The 22,557-nt window shown below is 33.4% G+C and overlaps 1 long non-coding RNA gene across 2 annotated transcripts in view; it reads right to left on the bottom strand.

Annotated features, from left to right (window-relative positions):
* Positions 1-22,280, bottom strand: part of LOC141397668 (uncharacterized) — a 106,871-nt gene extending 84,591 nt beyond the window's left edge. For both annotated transcript variants that reach the window (XR_012411473.1, XR_012411474.1), the window contains exons 1-2: positions 22,038-22,280; positions 21,250-21,981 (exon numbers count right to left, since the gene is read on the bottom strand). This is a non-coding gene — a long non-coding RNA (uncharacterized lncRNA). The remainder of the gene's footprint in view (positions 1-21,249; positions 21,982-22,037) is intronic.
* Between the last annotated feature and the right edge of the window lie 277 nt (positions 22,281-22,557).

The raw sequence follows: 22,557 nt of genomic DNA, 5'->3' as shown, positions 1-22,557 counted from the left end.
AAAAAAACATTCTTAAAAATTACAAAACCTGCCGGAAATTTGAAATAGTTTTTCCTTAAAAATATGCATTTTCCCTAGACTTTTTTTTCTAAATTTCACACCAAATAAATAATCGTAATAACCTAACGTGTTTCGTTAGCCATCCGTGAATGAATCTATCGCTTTTAAATGTTCGGAACGTATACGTATTGCCGCTAGTTATACGCAGTGGTGGCCTATATTAGTGAACCCCTGTTGATTTCCTTGAAATCGGTGAAAGCTTGGAGAAAATTGATTTATAAAATATGTTTTAATAACTACACGCATCCAGATCTAAATAAATATTTTTCAGAACTCCAAGGCACTGCTGATCCTATAATAAATATTTCTTCAGAATAACACCACATCGTCACACTTTTTAAAAATATTTCATAAAAAATATTTAAACAAATCGTTAAATCTCCACGAAGTTTTTGAACCGTTAACAACCACTTTTGTTGAAATCCGTAGCTTTGCTTTTCTAACAAGTTGTTGCAACATTTTAGACATTGCTCTCCCTATAAAATATAAGGTACTTTGGGAAGGACACATAATCATCATCTTTTAGTTCTAAACATGTTTATGCTTATTAAGGCCCTAAAGTTAGTGTGGCGTATCACACTTCACATTGCAATTATTGCCCTCTCGGGGTTATATTACGATTAGGTGTACAAAGGGCGTATACGTGTTGTTGTTACTTATACGCAACTGTGGTTTGCAAATAAAATTTTGCTAATTTCATTAGCACTCATAAAAACGTGACGTCCTTGAAAGTTTTCCAAACATTTATTCAATTGATTTTTTATTAACAACTATATTTATACATTAAATTACAAATATAATGAGTTCAATTAAGTTATTTCTGAGAATAAACAAAAATCCACAATGGTTCCAACAAGTATTAAAACTATTGAGACATTGTCCTTTCTAAGGAAATCTTGGAAGCTATACTTATTTGTTGATAAAACTTTATATCTTTTAACCAAAAAAATCTATCCCTGGTCCCTTATGTCCTTAATGTATTTAAAGCACTCCTTGTATAAATATAATTTCCATTTACCATTTATTTCTTCGCACAAACACTGAGCTATGAACGGCAAAAGGATAATGGAGTTTTAATATTTAATAACGACATAAAGTAACGAATGAATGGTTGTGGAGAGCACCCACTCACCCCCAAACAAAAACACAACTAATGGTAAAATAATGTTAATGTTTTCAAAACACAAGCCGGATAGAACCAGACAAGACTAGAGATAACAACAACAACAGCAAACAAAAACGAAATACAATTTGTTATGAAAATAAAAACAAAACGAAAACACAAAAAAACCCAACATAAAATCGGACAAAGAAAGGATAATGTAAACAACGAGCTGCTATACACAGAAACACACAAAAATGGGTGAACATTAAATTACAAACTTAAAATGTAAATTGTATTACAAAACAACAAAATGTTCATTTCAACCATAATGTAATGGTTTAATGTTGTAGCACATTAAATGAAAAAGATAATTACAAAAAATTTGCCACAAATAAGATTTCGGGCGATAAATGCAAAGCAAGTTACAATAAGAATATTAGAATAATAGAAATAAGGAGTTATAAATGGTATTTAAATTTACATAAAAGATTTAATGGAAATGAAACCTTTTTAATTACAAAATAAAATTGAAGAAATATTCGTGGAAGAGTCATAATTTCATAAAAATTTCAGGAAACAATGCATAAAAATTGGCCACAAATAGGATTTCGGGCGATAAATGCAAAGCAAGTTACAACAAGAATATAAGAATAACAGAAATAAGGAGTTATAAATGGTATTTAAATTTAACATAAAAGATTTTTTGGGAACGAAACCCTTTTAATTACAAAATAAAATTGAAATATTCGTGGAGGAGGCATCATTTCATAAAAATTTCAGGAAACAATGCAACAAATTTGAAACAGAAGTAAGTATTTTAAGTAATTTTCTTTTGTAAGCCAGTGCGTATACGTATTGTCGCAAAGTATACACACCAGTGATGTTCAAGACTTAGAAATATAAGAAAAACAGAAAAAAGAAGTTATAAAGGTTTTAGGAAAATTTTGCAAAGAAACCATAAGAAATTCTTTTAAATTCGTTAGCAGTCATAATTTCATAAATTAAAATGTGGTGCTGGTTTCGTGGGTAAAGCCCAAAAAAATTTTACAAAGGATGTTACAAATTATAAAAAGTAGAAGGAAATACTTTAACTAATTTTCTTTGTATCCAAGAGATTTTACCCACGGTGCAGTAGTGCGTATACATATTGTCGCAACGTATACGCACCAGTGATTCACAAGACATAAAATAAAACGTAAGAATTACAGTATAAAGGAGTTATAAAAAGGGTTTAAATTTGCATAAAAGGTTTTATGGAAATTCTGTAACACAAAAAATTAATAATTTTATTTATTTTGTTTATTCAGAAAATTAAATTGAAGAAATATTTGTAAAGAAGTAATAATTTCATTTCATTAAAATATGTTAAAAAGATTCCAATATGGAAAGGGAAATATTACAATGTAACAAATTCCAAAGAATTGCAGAAGGTAAGACTTTAACTATTTTTTTTGTATCCCAAGAAAATTTACCAACAAGCACCAGCGATTCACAAGGTATTTTAATAGAATATAAAAATAACAGAAATATAAAAACAATTATTAAAAATGTTTAAATTTACATAAAAGATTTAATGGAAATTTTGCCACGAAAAAAAGATATTCTTTTAATTAGAAATTAGTATAATTTCAAAAAATCACAAATTACAGACAAAGGCAAAAAGGAAAATAAAGTAGAAAAAAAAAACACAAAACCCAAGAAATTTAATACACGGTAAACTAATGCGTATACGTATTGTCACCACGTATTCGCACCAGCGTTTCACAGAGATTTGTGAAAACAAGTAAGAAAAGGCTATAGTCCGACGGGGTCGACCATATAAAACCCTACACCAATTCCTCCGGGCAATATTTTTCCATGAAATTTATTTTATGTGATTGCCAAACTTTATGTGTTATTTTCTTTATTTTATAATAGGCAGACCGCTTTCTTCGAAAAATTAAAATTTGCATTAGGAAAATAAAAGGCATTATTACTGCTTTCGGCAAATTGTACCGAACACGGGGCTCCGGAACTAATCTAAATGGAAGCTGCATACACCCGGAAAGTTTTTGCAGATTCTGAAACTACAATGTTCAAAGATGAGAAAAATGAAAACAAAAAATCTCCGGAGTACAGTGGTTCAGAATCGTTTTTTTTTTCCTAGTCAAAACTCTGGTCAAAGCTCTATTTTCATAATTCTTTTTTTTTCGACAGATAACACTTTCTGCTTTCCGGTCAGCAGTTGCGAAGGAATATAAGGTCAAATGTTAAAATTCGAGTTTTTTTATATTTTGCATCAAAATATGAGTGTTTTTGATAAACAAACAATAAAAATACAAAAAAATTAAAAAAAAACCAAGTAAGCAAAGGCTGTAGTCGGACAGGGCCGACCATACGATACCCTACACCACTACCCTGCGAATAAGCTTTCAGCAAATCAAAATTCCTTTTGGACAATCAAAATCATTGTAAGAAATAAGTTTTTTGAGTCTCCTTCTTGGATGTTTGTGGAACTATTATTATATTATTATTTATAATAATAGTTCCACAAACATCCAAGAAGGGACAGGGAGTGCACCACGATTCGTATTACATCAATGATATGGGTCCTACTGTTAATCGCAGAGTCCAAAAAGCACGTCTGAAGACACCACCTGTAGAGAAGTTTTACGTGGCTAAAATACTCAGAAAATTTCGCCAACTTTACTGAGGGGTATTTTGCCATCGTTGGAAATTTGATGTTTTCTGGCCGGATTCGAACGCCCTACACCAAGGACATTCCGATAATGGTCACCGTACAATTTTTAAGCGTTTTCTAGAGCTTTCGGTCCATCGTGTCTGCAATCATGGACTTGCCACTAAAAACGTCCTCAAGGTTTTTCCAACAGAACTACTACTGCTTTTAAATGAAATTTTGAAACATTGTCCAGTGACTCTTTAAAAAGATATCGTGCCCACCTAATATTCGCTTTAATCACCGTAGTATTTTTAAGAAATTTTCAGTAAACATGGACTTGCCCACGAAGAAAAATATATGGTTGTAATCAGGACACCAAATCTTCTTCTCAAGTGGTCTCTTAAGACACTCCGATGGGTCTCAGTTATAAACAAACTTAGCACAGATTTCATACAAACATGTTCTACCTCATATGCCATAAAAACTCTACACCATTTATACATTTTACAACAATTTTTCTTATCTATCTCCCCTTGAGGCATTCATACATGCAGCTGGTATATTAATTTTTAATTGGTTCATAATACCACACTTAAAATTATGATTCCTGACAGAGTTTATCGTTATTTTATACGCAAATCATGTTTGTATATTGCATCAAACAAAGTTGTATTTACCTTTATAGCTTTTGCTAAGAAACCAAAACAAAAATTATTATTTTTTTATTTTGTTCCTTACAACATCGTAAGGATAATAAACTTTCTTTGTAGTGAAGTTACACACACATTGTTTTATTCCCTACCTGACTATGCAATATTATCTACATATGTGTATGATGCACTTGTCGCATAAACTATTTTGTTTAAAATAGTTTATAATGCATTTCGTGCCAGGTATTTGGTTGCAACATTTAATTAAGTGGTGTCTCATTGCCTTTGAATAAAAGTTTTTGCATGTCGAAAGTGAAATGTTAACGGTAAGGTTTATGGAAACAATAAAAATACAAGTTTTTTGAGTTTTGATGTTTTTTGGAAACATTTATTTTTAATTAAAAGTTAATTTGACATAACTTATTTTTTAAACTTTTTCACTTGCTATGTGGAGTAATTTTGGAAGATGTTTTAAAGAATTTTGTAACAACGTTCTGACAAGATGTATTCATCACACGTTGAAAGGAATAGTGTGAAGATATATGGGAAGAAGACATTATTATATCTGCAATTCTGTTTTGCAACATCTCGAAATAATCATTTTAGACCCCGTAAGTATACAGGGACATATTCTTGATTAGCATCAAATTCAATATCGATTTTGCCATGTCCGAATTTCTTTTGTGGTTACCCTCTAGCTTCCGAACGAATTGAGATAAGTTGCTAATTATTTTAGGACAATGTATAAAAAACAAAGATTTTTAAAACATGAAATCCATTAAATTTCATGTTTAAGTTCCTAATCTATATACATAAAAATCAAATGTCGTTTGTTGGTAATGGCATCAGTTGAAAACGGCTGCACCGATTTGGATAATTCTTTTTTTGAAATCTTCGTCATAAGCCAAAGAAAATTAAACTACTCCCACTTTTTTAATTTTCAATTTTAATCTTTTCTACAAAAATTCTTGAACAAAATATCCTGATTAATTAATTGAATTAATCGAGCTAACATGGCCTAGGGAGTTTGTATTGAAAAACAATCGATTCGCTGGTGGTTTAAGCCAGCTCATCAGGCATATTTTGAATGTAAATGGCTAGAAGACAAAGGCTGATTTTGATCACTTCTATTTATACAACCATTTTTGCAAATTTGTAGATATGAAGTATTTTTTTTTTGAAGTCTTTTCCTATATCAAGTCACCCTAGTGTCTTGTCTAGGAATAATTTTCTCAATACATACGTTTCCTGAAGTTGTCATGGAATGTACAGGGATGGCCCCCGGTGAAAATAGGCTACATATTTTGTTGAATTTCGAATGGGGCGGGGAACTTCCCCTATACCTTTTTTCTTTAAGAGATGCAATATTTGCAATAAGTACAAATGTATCGGTTTGGAAATTAATTTGCGAGTTAATTGCGGTTGTGTCTCCGACCTTACCTACTTATTTGGACCCAAAATCTTAAACACGCCCACTTTTTAAAATTTATTACATCTACAAAACGACTGAAACGAATATAACGAAATTTTCGAGGAATATACAGGGATGGCCGCCTGTGAAAATAGGATGCATATTTTCTTGAATTCGAAGAGGGCGGGGTACTTCCTTTTGCCATATTTTAAAAAAACGCCATATCTTTATGAATAACATCAAAGGCCGTCATAACCCAACTAATGCTAAGGTAACATTAGGCAAAAATTTGCTCCAGCGACCGGCAGTGTGCGCTTACTGAGAGCAAGTGAGCATAAGTATCAATGCATTATTTATGCTCACTTGCTCTCAGTAAGCGCACACTTCCGGTCGCTGAGGCAAATATATGCCTAATGTGAACTTACCTTAAGGTTTTTATAGAAAGAAAATATTAGTACACTAACTTTTTTCTATTTTCAATTTAAATGTTCTCTACAAAAACTACTGAACCGATTTGCTTGAAATTGTCAGGGGATGGCCCTTCGCAACCCCTTTCTTTTGAACACTATATACATAAGCCACACCTATGATTATTAGTGTTGGGCAATTTGGTTCCCCGAGCGGATTGATATTTCTAGTTCCTTTTCCCACAAGGAACTTATTCCTTAATATAGTTCCATAGTTCCGAGACCGATATAGTTCAACGAATCTTTCTCTTTCATCGTTCTTTTCGTTTCAAATAGTTCTCCTAAGTAGTATTCCCAAGACCGAAATGTTTAATCCTTTTGTGAATGAATTGACATAAAAATAAATCGCAGCGAATAACCAGCAAAGAAGAAAGATCGATGTAAGCGTTAAATTATAGGAACGAGAAGAGCGAAAGGAATTATATGAACTAATGGAACTATATAAACGCAAGAGCAGGGTATAGTTCCAACAGTTCCTTTTCCGGAATAGTTCCTTGGAACTAGTTCATTCCGGAACTACACAACTCTAATGATTATACCAGTTTCAGCATAAATTTCCGGAGGCAATGGGGTTGTGTGTACTCTTGGTACATATTTGGAGCCAAATTACCGGGCCACGCCAACTTTTAAATATTTTTCAATACATTATTTTTTGAAAACTACTGAACCTAATTTAATGCAAATTTCAGAAAATGTTCAGTATTGTCCCGTGGTCCAAAATGCTCTATATTTGTAGACGAAATTCGGGGACTTATTGTTTTATAATCGCTATATTTCCTAATCTTATGAGTGCATCGGCTTACAAATTAATTTTCGAGACAACGGTGGTTGCGCCTCCGATCAAGAAAAATGATATATTTACAAATTTCCTTAAATGGTGTGGTTCAACGGTCCATCAGCCATGAAAAACTGAATCATATAAGTCTCAATAAGCGGGAGAATTCGACTTAACCGTTATTTAACTCTAATAATTAGACCGCCTTAGTAAAAAGACAGGGGACATGGACGATAATAAATCCTAAACAGCATCAATGGGCGAAAAAATTCGACAAAGTCCATAGGAGAAAAGAAAGGTTACAGACAAAATCTGTTGATAAATTTATGATCCTCCTCGGTTTGACAATGGACCGAAGAAGTGAGGCAGAAAATACCAATTTTTGAATTGTGAAGCATAAAGAACATAAAAAAATTGTCATTAAAACTCATTACGACGCGCCAGCAACGCGGACCGTGGTCTGCTAGTTTTCAATAATTTTGTTTTCGAGTTTTGGTCTATAGATACACTATGCAACACTGAAAATGCAAACAACTTCTCGTATACATTTTTTGAAAGTACATATTTAGGCTATAAAAACCCTAGTAGGGTTTTGTCCTGTCAGATCCAGTTCGGATTTTATGGCCTCATCTAAACCGGGCTAAATCTACACTTTTTTGCATTTATCAGGCCTTTATCTCAGAAACGAATAGGAATTTGGCCTTGTTGTCTTTAGCAATATTGTAGCCATAAACTAGTAGAACTTATCTTTTGAGAAAACCACATAAGAAAAACTCCATCTAGGGCATCAAAATCTATAAAATATAGAAAAATTTACATAATTATTGAAATTCTGGTCAGTATCGGCTAAACTATTGGGAGTTGAACCAAGTAACCTTTTGCAAAAATCTTCCAAATAAAGTTCTCAACATTTCTTTAGAACATTCTGAAACTCTAAAATGCTTACTTCCTGTTGTTTAAGCGGTATTTTTCATCATATCTTTTACAACACGTATTTCAAACACAGTTCACATCAACAGTTTTTTCTCGCATTTCGGTTTTCACTACATTATTGACATTTTTATTAAATCGTCGTTGAAAAATGTACTGAAAACAACGGCATAGAGGAATTTTACTACAATGACATGTTCTGAAGAGTTGTGTATAACATTCCAGGGAATATTTTTCCAAAAGAAAATATTCAGAAAAAATTAACGGTTTTGGAGATACGGTGCGAAATGTATAAAAATTGTGTATTTTTTGCATATATTTTGAAATTTGAGGCAATAAATGTAGTTTTTCGAGTTTATTATTTCTCCAAATATTTTATTCTTGTCCTTATCTACAAATTTGCTTCAGAGGTCAGAAGAAGATTCGCATTGGTTTCAGAGATATAGCCCCGAATTTCTTTAAAAACTCAATATTTAACCATGTTTAGATGGGGCCATAAAATCCGAGCTGGATCTGACACAACAAAACCAAACTAGGGTTTCTTGTCGTTTGGGTCTGTACTTTCAAAAAATCCTGAGTTCGAATTGTTTGCACGAGATCACCTTAAAAATGTTGCACAGTGATATCAAACCGTTCAAAATTCAATGAAAACAACCAATTGCAAAATAATAATTTAGATCTCTTTAGGAACGAGAATTTAATACTTTATAGAGAAACTTCGTTATAAATAGGTAATTTTTTGTTAAAAACTCATATTTTTGTCAATAAGACAACTCGTTTCTGGGAGGATTGTTCGCTAAAGGGAAGTAATATAAAAGTTCGAATGTATTACTTGGGAAATATTCGGCGTAAAATTCCCGTAAATCCTTATATTTTGCGAAACTATACCGAAATATTCAACAAAACTTCATTTACGAACTTGGCGTCAAAGGAAAAAATAACATAACAAAACGGCTCAACTCGAAAGAGAATTGATTAATTAGAAAAAAAATGTACATCAAATTTCACTTTCACTATAGGTCAGTGAATAAAATAAATCATTTCTGTATGGAGTATGGCGTATACATAACGGCAATAGTTATACGCAAGATCGAACCACATGCATAATAACGTGTTCTAATTTTAGCATATTGTTATATTAAGAGTGAATTTTCTCTCCGCTAACAATGGTGGGCTTTTTTAAGCCATCACAAATTTTCTGCACAATAAATATGCCATAAAAACTCTAGAATATTTTTAAATTTTGCAACAATATTTTTTATCGATCTTCCCACTTGAAGAATGTATGAATACAGAGTTTATGTGTTTTAATTGTTTAATAATACCACAATCAAAATAAGTTCTCTCCACAAAGTCCCACATTACTGTCTTTATATTACATTAAACAAAGTTGCATTTACCTTTGTAGCTTTTTGCTAAGAAACAAAAAAAATATTATTTTTTTACTTTGTTTTTAAGTAAACGATATTTCGGAGTTTACAACTCTACAACATAGTAAGGATAATAAACTTACTTTGCACTAAAGTTTCACACACACTATATTTTTATTCCCCACCTGACTTTATAATATTATCTGCATCTCTGTTGCACTTTTCGTCACATACAAATTTGCTTGTTGTTAGCACATTCTTTCAACTCTTTTCACATAAAAAGTTTCATATGTGCCTTGTTTGTTGAAGCGGTTTATAATGCATTTCGTGCCCGGCATTTTTGGAGCTCTTAATTAAGTGGTGTCTCGCTGCCTTTGAATACAAGTATTCACATGTCGAAAGAAAAATGTTAACTGTAAGGTATATGAAAAGAAAAATATTTTTAATTAAAAGATAATTTCACTATTTTTGTGAAGAATTTTTTTTTTTTAAGGAAACATGAAGCAATTTTTTTATAACGTAGGGCCTTATAAGCTTCATTATTATTTAAAGGAAAATTTATATTCGAGAGCGTATACGTTGTGGCAACATGTATTCGCCCCCTAGCCGATATTTTGCTTGATATTGTAACATATTTATGATTTAAACATAGGATTGTTGTCGACCCAATTTACGAATTTAACCAGAAATAGTTTTGACAGAAGTAATGTGTTGTCTTTTGTTATCACGCATATTTTTAAGCTGAAGTAACAATCTGACTATAAGTACAGACTGCCTGGGTTTAGAAATTTAATTCAATGTTTTATTAAAAAAAAATATTCCTTTAATAACGCTGCACTCATTTTCCTTATTTTTAAATCATTTAGTGCTTCCTGTTTTTATGAACTTATATATAAGATTTTATCTAATCTACAATACAAACCCATCAAAATATGATACACAGAAACGAGGTTATATAAAAACTATCAGACTTTTTAAGGCTCTAATACAGGTTGAAAATATAATAGAATGTTCGTGTGTATTAGGGTGATAAGCAGAGCACCTTTAGGAAATAATTTTTTAGAACTTCTTGATATTGATACATCTTTATTAAGAGCTTTCTTTCAAATCCAAAAGTCTAGTGGACTTAAGAAAGAAATTAAAAATTTAATATTTTTTTTTTAAAAAGCCTAAGCCAAGACTTCCAAGTCTTTAGAAACTATTTATTTAGAACGGAGACATTTGTTTAGATATTCAGGACATTTCCGTAGCTTTGAAAATATTTTCCAGACTTCACGACTCCAATTGACTTTTAGAATTTTTTTAATGCAAGACCCTCATGAGCCTCTAAAAAAATATTTCCTGCTGCATTAAAAAAAATATTTACATTTATTTAGATATGGAACTGTGGCACATATTCGTAAAATTAAGGCTTCAGAACTATGCAAGATCTCTGCTATGCGTTATAAAAATATGTTTTGGGCCTTACTTCGGCCTTAATTTTAAGTAATTGGCATTTAATGGAAGTGTTTTTACTGCATCTACATGTGGGATATTATTCATCTTAATCTTCAAAAAATCTGAGGTTAACTTGAATTGAACTGGGGAATTTATCATATCTTACAAAAAGAGCGATGGCAATGATGGATTATAAAACGATCAACAAAGAATAAATTGGTCTTGTCTATTCCTAAATACTTTCATAAGTAACCTTTTTCATTTGTGCAATACCGTAAAAGCAGCAAAAAATGAAAAAGTCCTCGAATAACCCTTAAAGGCTCTTAAGCTAAATTTCAACTTTTGTGTGGGAGAAACTAGAAGAAGTTGTCCGCTTTAGTCCATCCTTGAAGCTCATTTAGGTCACTGTAATGGCCACCGTAAAATTTTTAAGCGTTTCGGTCCACCGTGGTTTGCCATCATGGACTTGTCACTAAAAAACTCCTCAAGGTTTTTCCAACAGAACTACGATTGCTTTTAAATGAAATTTTGAAACATTGTCCATTTTCGAATTTGATTTACGTTTGACAGAAATATTACGGTGTGCAAGTGTTGGAGCAATGTCAGTGACTCTTTAAATAGATATCGTGCGCACCTGCTATTCGCTTTAATCACCGTAGTATTTTTAAGAAATTTTGGCCCTCTTTATTAGAAAGCATGGACTTGTCCACGAAGAAAATTATATGGTGGTAATCAGGACCCCAAAATTTCTCTTCAAGTGGTCTCTTAACACACTCTGTTGGGACTCGGTTATAAACAAAAAAGTTCCATATCATTTAGATAATATGGATCGGAATATTTTAGGAATGGAGGAGCGTACACGTTGCGACAACACGCATATGGCACTGAACCTTAGACGATAATTACCTCAAACGTTACGTTACCTAGCCAAAACCAATACTTCCACAAATGATCCAGACAAAGTTCCACCTGCAGCAAAGTCCTCAGAGCTCAATGATATGAAAAAATTTTATGTAGTTGGGATACTTAATACTCTTGTGGCTTTGACCATCACGGATAAATTAAGATTTTTTTACGAGAGAAATAATTCAATGAATCTTTATGTTCATTTAAAAAAATAATATTTTATGGATGAGAGGAGCGTATACATTGCGACAACATAAAACGTTACAATAAGAGAGAAATTTTATCATATTACACAAAGGAAAATTCTCTTAAGACATTTAAGTGCCTTCCTTCCGTAATAGATGGGCAGTCTGTATGAAGCCAATAGGTTTTTTGATGGGTCATTGGAGATTTTGGAGTTTTTGTTGCCTTCGGAAGTTATAGTCGTCCTTTTAGGGAGACCTTGAATCCTGTGTGTCCAAAGTCTGCAGCCTCTTTCTGGCTCAATTATGATTTTTGACATTAGGAAAATGCTCGTTTTTTGCAGTTTAACTATTTGTACTTCATATTTTTCCACACAACTGCAAAAGTGCAAGAGAACTAGAAAATTCTGAGTGTTAGGGAAATTTATCCTGAATGGGTGCAAAGTACAATTATACTCTCAGTCTTTAGGGTTACGAGATAATATACACTTTGAAACGATACAAATTAGATGAGAAAAATAAAACAAACAAACAAAAAAAAAGAAATCTTCGGAGGGATTTTTAAAAAATCACGGTCAAAGGTCGCCTTTGTAGGTTTTTTAGGTTTTGATTTTGCTTGAAACTGCAAGCCCTATAGAAATGGGAATAATATGGTAGCAGTTAAAATTCTCTATAACATTTTCTTTAGTCCCATTTCGATAGGGCTTGCGGTTTCCAAGCAAAATCTTGAAAACCTAAAATTGTGACCTGTCACCGCCATTTATTTAAAAATTCCACCTGCGATTTTTTGGAGTGACTTTCAAATTTCCAACAGTTTAAAACTTTTGCGCCTTAATCTAAATTAAATTATTAGCAAAACGTATGCATTCGGAACTTCCACAATCGTTAAGATAAATATCCCAAAAGTTTCAATGCTTTCATTGGCAATTTTGTTCGTTCAAAAAGGCCACAACATTCTGTGAGTGGTTGATAATTTTTTACTTATTTTTCAGAATTCAAAATTCACCTTTAGCTAAAACTTGCATCCGTCTTTCAAATTCTTATTCATTTGCCTTTTAAGATGTTTTTAAAGTCATTAAGGGATCATACATAAATGTCAAATTTTTGTTTTGCTTTCTTTAGGGCCGTGATAAATTACAAAAACAAAATATGATATGTTTAGAGACAAGTTGCTGAATTGTCATTGAAATTGGTTGATGTCGATGTTTGGTTTCTGAGATATTTGTTCGACCATGCGTTGACATAGCCAAACATGAGTTTTTATGCCCTTTAGGCTAAAGAGGGTATATACATTTTGATACGACCAAAATTGTGCCTCATCGAAATAATGGGCTTTAACCGCAAGTATGTTTTGTACGATATCCGTTTCAGACAATTTTGTGTCGATCTAGCACTGTCTGTCTGTCTGCCTGTCTGGCTGGCTGGCGCGCACTATGACTCTCGAAAGGATCAATCGATTCGGTTAAAATTTTGGGTATCGAAATATTTTGTCCAGATTTGATCTAAGTTCGGTCCACTTCTTCAGGTACCTCCCTCAAAAATGTTCGGAAAATTGTCCCGAACGATAACTCTTGAAGTGAGTAACCGAATTAGTTCATACTTTGCACATGGTGACATTTCTACCAGACATAGATGAGGTTCCAATATGGACCTTATTGGTCCACTCTTTCGGGTACCTCCCACACAAATTTTGCTTATGTGCAGTTTAAGGCCTGCTCTCGAATCGCTTTGATTTTTGTTGCAGCCACTTGTATTCACTACCCCCCATTACGACGATATAATTTTTTTAGGAGCAAGTCCATACTTCCTCAGAAATCAGCACAAAAACTGCAAACAACCCATTTAATACCATGTGTCGTAGTTGGAGCGCACGATAACTCTCGAACGGATCAACATATTTGGTTCAAATTTTGGGTCTTTTCATTATTTTGTCCAAACTTAGTTTAAGTTCGAAGATAGACCATGTCGGTCCACTCCTTCCGGTACCTCCCCCACAAAGGTTCAACATTTTTCGCCAAGATTGTGGGCATGATAACTCTAGGAGGAAGTAACCAAATTGAGCCAAACTTTGCTATTGGTAATATTACTTTCAGGCATAGATCAGGTTCTAATATGGACTATATCGGTCCACTCATTTGGGTACCTCCCAGAAACATTTTGAAAAAGTATAGTTTAACAACTCCTCTCTGATCTTATTAATTTGTGATGCAGCAGGTTGCACTTGCGGCCCCTGTTAGTCCATACTTCCTGAGATAATGACCAAAAAGAGAAATCGATTTAGCTCAAACTTTGTAAATGGAAAAGTAGATTTGTAATATATTTAAATTAAGAAAACAAAGTACAAAATTTTTATACCCTACACCACAATGTGGAAAGGGTATTATAAGTTTGTTTTGGTAAAAATTCATGTAACACCGCGAAATATTCGTCGGAGACCCCCAATGTGGTATACCAATCTTCATATCTCGACGAGATAAAGCGATTTTGAGATGTGTGTCCGTCCGTCCGCCCGTCTGTCCATTATAAATTGTAAACACGCTCCAGGCCGCAATTATGGACCGATCGTCCATAATTGCATACATCGAAATTTTGTATGGAGGTCGGGTTCAGGCCAGAATAGATCCCTATTCTTATTGGTGATGATCGAGAAACATTTAGCGGGTGAAATGAACCAAAAACATAATATTTATTAAATGTTCTAGCGGCTCTGTAGGTTGCAATAATAGTCCGATCAACGCTAAATTTTATATAAGGTAAGAGTATATGACAGAGAAGAAGCTTGCAATTTGAGATGGCGATCAGATAATATTTAGAGGGTTAAATGGACCACAACTTTTGTGTGAAAATTGAGAAAATTTATAATATTCAACTTATATCTTTATTCCTGGAAGATGCATTCCGGACAAGTAAGCTACCCTTGGAAATGGAACGCTTTACTTTTCAATTGATGCCAATTGTGTTGATGTGCATGATCAGATTACAGAGTTACATCCCAATATTTTCAGTTATTCGTATATAGTGTAATCATAAACTTGTTAGAGTTTGCAATTTTACCCCAATCGTCACGGAAATTTTCACCGGGTAAGAGTTTAGGTCAAAGAAGATGCCTACAATTTTGAATGATAATCTGATATTGTTTAGCGGGTGAAATGGACCATTACTTTTGTATGAAAAATATACAAATTTTATTTTTGGTCGATATTTTAATTCTTTGAGGACATATTTCGGCAAAGTAGCCGTTTTGATTTGTGCAAAGCTAATTCCCAGGGATAAAGGTGAAGGGTATCACATGCTTGGCCCCGTCCGACTATATCCTTGGCTTACTTGTTATACCCTATACCACAATGTGGAAAAGGGTATTATAAGTTTGTTTTGGTAAAAATTCATGTAACACCGCGAAATATTCGTCGGAGACCCCCAATGTGGTATACCAATCTTCATATCTCGACGAGATAAAGCGATTTTGAGATGTGTGTCTGTCCGTCCGTCCGTCCGTCCGTCTGTCCATTATAAATTGTAAACACGCTCCAGGCCGCAATTATGGACCGATAGTCACGAAATTTTGTATGGAGGTCGGGTTCAGATCAGAATAGATCCCTATTCTTATTGGTGATGATCGAGAAATATTAAGCGGGTGAAATGGACCAAAAACAAAATTTTTATCCGATTTTGTAGCGGCTCTGTATGTCGCAATTATAGTCAGATCGCCTCGAAATTTTAAATAATGTAAGATTATATGACAAAGAAGAAGCTTGCAATTTGAGATGGTGATCGGATGATATTTAGAGGGTTAAATGGACCACAACTTTTGTGTGAAAATTGTGAAAAATTTTAATATACCGGTAATATCTTTATTCCTGGACCACACATTCCGCCCACATAAATAATATTTGGAAGGACAACTCTTGCCCTTTCAAGTAATGCCAATTATGTTGATTTATGTGGTCAGATAACAGAGTAACAGCCTAATATATCCAGTGTTTTTCTTGTAATGTAATCAAAAGCTTACTAGAGGTCGCAATTATAGATCAATAGCCACGAAATTTTGCACGAGGTAGGGGTTTAGGTCGAAGAAGATGCCTACAATTTTTGATGATGATCTGATATTATTTAGCGGGTGCAATGGACCATTACTTTTGTATGCTAAATAAAAACATTTTATTTTTGGTCCATATTTGAATCGCTGGATGCCATATACCGGCAAAGTTGCCTATATATGAAAAATTAACTACCGATCTTTTCTCTGACGAAAATTGCAATAATATGTGCGCTTGGTAACGGACCTACTACCTAAGATATAATGAGTTTTGTGAAGAGAACCACATCTTCCTCCCATGCTACAAATTTGCTCTATCATGACAGACAAATTCCCGGTTCTTACAAATTGCGTGGAACCCTATCATATTACCTGTCCAATTGTTAAAAATTTGAAGATGTAGCAGAAATTGCTAAACAACGCCAATTTTAAAATTTAAGAATATTTCTTAAAATGTACTGTATATAATTGTTCCACAAACATCCCAGTAGGGACAAGGGAGCCTTCTCTCATATCAATGAGAGCACCACGATTAATATCAGCTCAATGATATGTAGACAGCGGAATTTTATGCAACACCTATTTTTGTACAATTTGCATATTTTTGGCTTCTAATTAAATTCCAATCGAAATATATCACATATGCAAAAATATGAAATGTATAAATTATGCATATGCAAATATTATTTTTGCATATGGAAAATTTCTGTATTTCACATATTTTCGTATGCTACATATATTTCAATAATATCTTTTAAAATGTTTATTTGTACATTTTTCTGTTTGAAATTCACTTCAGACAAGTCAATAAAATAGAGAAATCTGTAACCAGAGCCACAATATTCAAAATATCGAAAATGGGGAGCTTTCGTTGTATGGGAGCTATATGAACGCCCAGACCTACACCGATAAATATCAGGTCGAAAATTGTGATGAACTAATACTTAATACAAACTTTCAGCCAATTCGATGGGATATTTAGGGCACAGAGTCTTGCATATGGTTTAGCAAATATGTCAAAATATGCAAAAAATTAGTTCCAGACTAAATGTCCGTTCTAAAATTACTTATTGGCGCCACCATAGTACAATTGTTTGCACACCCGCCTTGCACGCTGAAGGTCGGGCGTTCGATTCCCGGGCAGGAAACATCAAATTTCCAACGATGGCAAAATACCCCTCATGTACTCAACTACAGGTGGTGTTTTAAGACATGCCTTTCGGACTCGGCGATAAACAGTAGGCCCCATACTATTGCTGTAATATGAATCGTGGTGCACGCCCTGTCCCTTCTGTGATGTTTGTGGAACAATTATTATATTGTTATTTAAACTTAATGTGATAAGGTTGCAGACTCCAAAAATTTATTTCATACAATGAGCTTGTTTGTCCAAAAGAAACTTTGATTTGCTGAAAGCTAACTCGCAGGGTAGTGGTATAGGGTATCGTATGGTCGGCCCTGTCCGACTATAGCCTTTGCTTACTTGTTAATTATATATTCTGTAAGGAAAATATCCATAGACTAATAAAGAAAAAAAAAATATTTCCTACAGATTTGTATTAGGTCCGAATATGTACTATATCGGATCACCCCTACGGGTACACTCCACCCATTGTTTGGAAAAAATGCACTCGTCTTGGATCATTCTGAATTTTGTTGCAACATGTAGTTTTTTGCGGCCCTTTCCATCCTGGAAAATTTTCCCAACAGCTAAAAAACCTACAGAAGTATTGTGTTAACTTTTTTTCTTCGGGTACGTAGCTGAGGGTATATCTCTGTCGGCTTAGCTGACTGATACTTTCTTACTTGTTTACATACAAAAACACAAAACACAGTTTTTTCTGAGCAAACAGGGGTAATTGTAAAAAAAATACTTTGAAAACGCGACAAAATCGATTAGTTGTCAATGAGAGCCGTACCTAAAATTTTCTGAGCGACATTTTTGCAGAACATTTTGAAGATGAAAAACGTCATCTTGAGGTACTTTTATAGCGGCTCTTAAAATAAAGAACGAAAAGGACATTGAAGTAAGTGAGTTAGAAGGTCGAAGTGCTCTACGAAAATAATCCTCATTCGATTTGACTGCAGACATGTCATCTCAAAAATAGGCTAAAGCAACAGTTAACAAATATATAACGCTAATTCTTGATGGCTTACAGGGTCTCTAGGAAAAACTTCATCACGCCATAACGCGGAAGTTCGACTCACGGCGGATCTGTCCTTCGGGATTCTCAATATACTCACCAAGGGCTTTTATCCCCAAAAGGAATTATCTCTGCCCCAAAATTTGTGTTCACAGTGTTATGTACTAAGAGTTTTTGTTTCTACTGAAAAATAGAAAAGTTTGAGTTTCTACCTTTTTTCGAACAGGTGCGATATATTGCAGCATGGGGGGGCTACATTTAAAGTTTTTTTTTTGCAATATTAATTTTGGTGAAGGTGAAGGCACCCACTGGCTTATAATTTTGGATTTCACTACATTATTGAAAAATTTACCGAAAACAACGACATAGAGGCATTTTACAACAATAACATGTTCTGAAGAGTTGTGTATTACATTCCGGGGAATATTTTTCCAAAAGAAAATATTCAGAAAAAATTAACGGTTTTGGAGATACGGTGCGAAATGCATAAATATTGTGGAATTTTTGCATATATTTTGAAATTTGAGGCAGTAAATGTAGTTTTTCGAGTTCATTATTTCTTCAAATATTTAATTCTTGTCCTCATCTACAAATTTGCTTCAGAGGTCAGAAGAAGATTCGCATTGGTTTCAGAGATATAGCCCCTAATTTCTTTAAAAACGCAATATTTAACCATGTTTAGATGGGGCCATAAAATCCGAGCTGGATCTGACACAACAAAACCCAACTAGAGTTTCTTGTCGCTTGGGTCTGTACTTCCAAAAAATCTTCAGTTCGAATTGTTTGCACAAGATCACCTTAAAAATGTTGCACAGTGTTATAAAATAAAGAAAATAAAACCTAACGTTTCCAGTAATGACGGTGTATGTATGTGCTATATCTCTGGCATGTAATCGTGTATATCAACTTATGTATGTATGACAGGACGGCAAAAATATGTCGCAATCATATAAAATTAATTCAGTGGAAAACTATTGCACAGGGGAAGTTTTGTAGGGTTTCACATGGTCGGCCCCGCCCGGCTATAGCTCTATCTTACTTGTTTAAAAATAGCTTCGACTTTGCTTCAGTGAATTCGTTTTATTTAAACTTAGATATTGTGGCGTATATTTGGTATCATCAATCATACGCATCCTGATAAATTATCTGCGAAGCTATTGAGAACGTGGATCGCGTAACTGAATAAGATTTTGAGATTGAAGTTTATTTTTTTAAATTAATTTCTAGATCTTAATAACCAGTAATGGAAATGAAAAAGAAAAGCCGAAGATTCTAACCCATACAACCACCAGTATGTGACATGCATGTTTCGCCTTTGCCGGAGGCTCTTCAGACATATCGGCTGTGGAGCGGCTTCTCTGTCATCGAACTTTTCTTCTTTCAAATGCATTTTTTGTTTTTACAGCTACAATGGATATTTGACCATTTAGTTGTGCTTTCATGACAAACGCTTAGCGCTGCCTTTGAAAGTAATGAGTTTGGCTCTGAACGCAAACACGCTGTGACAACACTTGTGTTTTTTAAGGACGTGGGTTCAAGCCCCAGCCTGGCTCAGCTGATTTTATTTATTTGACAGTTTTTGATGTTTATTTTTTGAGCTGTTAATAATTTTTGAGCTGTGCTTTGGCGTATAAGTGTCGACATCAATCATTCGCAGCCTATAAAACTGCTAATGTTCTACAAAGTTCTTTACTGAGCTCATGTTGGGAACATGTTCGTGGTTGATTGTTAGCTTCTATTTTCAGTGACTTGAATAAGAAAAACGGTTAAAAATCGAATCCTATAGATTTAATTTTTCAAAATCGTTGTTATTTACGATAAGAGTTAAATTTATTTATTTTATTTTTAGAAGTTTATATTATATATTTGATTCAACAATATATTTGATCCATTTAACAATATATTTGAGCCCTGTAAGTCCCTTTAAGACAAAAACCTGTATTGATCACGTTTTTACATAGTAACACCGGCCGCTACCTTAGTTCACGGTGTGGCATACTTGCACATAGGATGAAAAATCACATATTGCGCGAAGAAAACATTTCAACGTTGTGTCAGCTTAACGAACGTAAGATTCCTAGGTATTTCTGTCGTGAGAACATCATATCGCACTTGATCAACAAAAGGAAAGCAACTCAAAATTTCTTACTTTTCAGTAGAGACAAAAACCTGTTCATACTTAACTAGTAACTCTGAGGACACGAAGAGTGAAATAACGGTATTTTTTAACGAAAGAGTCAACAAACCAATGTTACATTTTTACAGTGGGTGGAGTTGATCATTATCTATCGTTTTTTATTAAAAAGTGAAAATTTCCAAATTTTGAGTTACTACCCTTTTGTTGAACAGGTGCGATATGTTCATTGAGCTTAAAAATCTAATGATGTAATGGAAAACTCCCCTCTTTTTCTAATGTCATGGTCATGAAAAATAGATTTTTGTTAACACATTGGTGTAGCTGATATGTGTTTAGAACCCTTAGGCTCGGGAACTTAAGAATTCACACCTTTGCTATTCATCGTGAATAAATTATGAAAGTGTGCCTAAAAATTTCTTAGATACTTTATAACTAGATCTTCAGACTCAAAAAAAAAAAAACTCCTACATGTTTCAGTTTTGGACCACATTTATCACTATTTCAGTTCGGCGTATAAGTACTGACAATATGTATACGCACTAGATATGAAATTTGCATGTTCTATGAAGACATTGACGTGCATTTTCTTGATCACTAAATAACCGAAAGTTTACACTCCAAATAACTCCGTAATGGTTCAGTTATGAACCGTACTTATCACTATTTCAGTGTGTGGCTCATGGTGGCGTATAACTAGTGACAACACCTATAGTATAGGTCCTATACGCACTAGATATAGAATTTGAATGTCCTACATCCTTTGGTATTCTTCTTGGTATTTTCTCGGAAATTTTATTTCAAGAACTTTAAACTGCACTAAATTCCATAATTATTAAATCATGGACCACCTCTATCACTATTTCACTTCGTGGCGTATAACTACTGACAAAACTTATACGCCTAGATATTGATTAAATAGACATGCAATATGATGATATTGCCTTGGCTATTTTTCTTGAATAGATTAAAGAATGGCTTACATTTCCTCGGAAATTTTTTAACTGGAACTTTTAACTGCAAATTACTCCACAAAGATTGAGTTATGAGTCGCCTTTATCACTATTGCAGTACGCACTAGATTTGAAATTTGCAGCTAGCCTTTTTTTAATAATGTAGAAAATTATGGCTTTTAATTTCCTTCAACACTTCGTAACTGAAACTTTAGATTCCAAATAACTTCACAATTATTCTCTTCACTGAAGCACTTTCACATTTCAATAAATCCAATTTTTTAAGATTCACAATTTTTTATGTTATTTTATTCTCTTGTTGGATATTAAAGTATTTTTTTTTTTATTTTTATATTTTCAATATTTACATTATCTTCCTCTTCTTTAATATCCCGCTTTCTTTTGAAGTTGTGTACATGTATCCAAGTGTTGGTAGTATTATTATCCTTTATGGTTATGGCTTAACTTTTTCATTACAGACGTTATTTCTTCTTCACACACATCTTTTCTTTCGTAGTTTTCTATAGCACTTTAGTAGTTGTAGTTGCTATGACCGGATATTAAAGTGTGCTGTTAGCTGGCATTTATGATAAGATACCTTTAAGGTATGCAGTTAGCCGTTAACAAATGACACAAGACACTTGGCCCAGTTACACACACACAAAGGGGAATTTTCATTGGCACATCAATTTAATGCAGAGTGGGTATGGTTGTTAAAAAGCTTTATATATATTTTTTAATTTATATCCCTAAATCCAACACCTTGGGGAAACTTATTTTATAAAAATTTTTATTTAATTATTTTTTTAAGTATATACATATCGTATTTTTTCTTAATTTATTATAATTTTTTTTTAATATTTTATTTTTTTAATTCCCACTTTAATTTTATTTTCATTTATTCGTGGATTTTTAATTATTTTACACACACCTTATTTTTTTCTGTTGTTGCTGTTATTGTTGTTTATACGATTCATATGTGTTATAACTTGTTTTTCACTTTCACATCCGTTTCGCAAGTTCACAAGTGAACCATGTCCGACGTTCATTTCAAGACTAACAACACATCGTGTCCTACGCATTGGGGCGCTGTTTTGTTCTTTTTTTCGTTGAGGGTTAGAAAGCAATACACAGTGGCAAACACACACAGTGGTCTAATGCATTGATGTCAACGCCTGCACGTTGTCGTAACAACAGAGAATAACGAATTCAAATGAGAGCTATGTCAGCCATTGTTTAACAAAAGGACATTACTCTCCCATCAGTTCTCTCTCATTTATTTTGGACACCAATGGTCTAATGCGTGGAGAGCAGAGAGCATAAAAAAATTCTCTTTTA

This window comes from Musca autumnalis, unplaced genomic scaffold (assembly GCF_047663935.1).
Source record: "Musca autumnalis isolate F117 unplaced genomic scaffold, ASM4766393v1 scaffold_3, whole genome shotgun sequence".
NCBI classification, from domain to species: domain Eukaryota; kingdom Metazoa; phylum Arthropoda; class Insecta; order Diptera; family Muscidae; genus Musca; species Musca autumnalis.
This window is presented reverse-complemented; position numbering and strand designations above follow the sequence as displayed.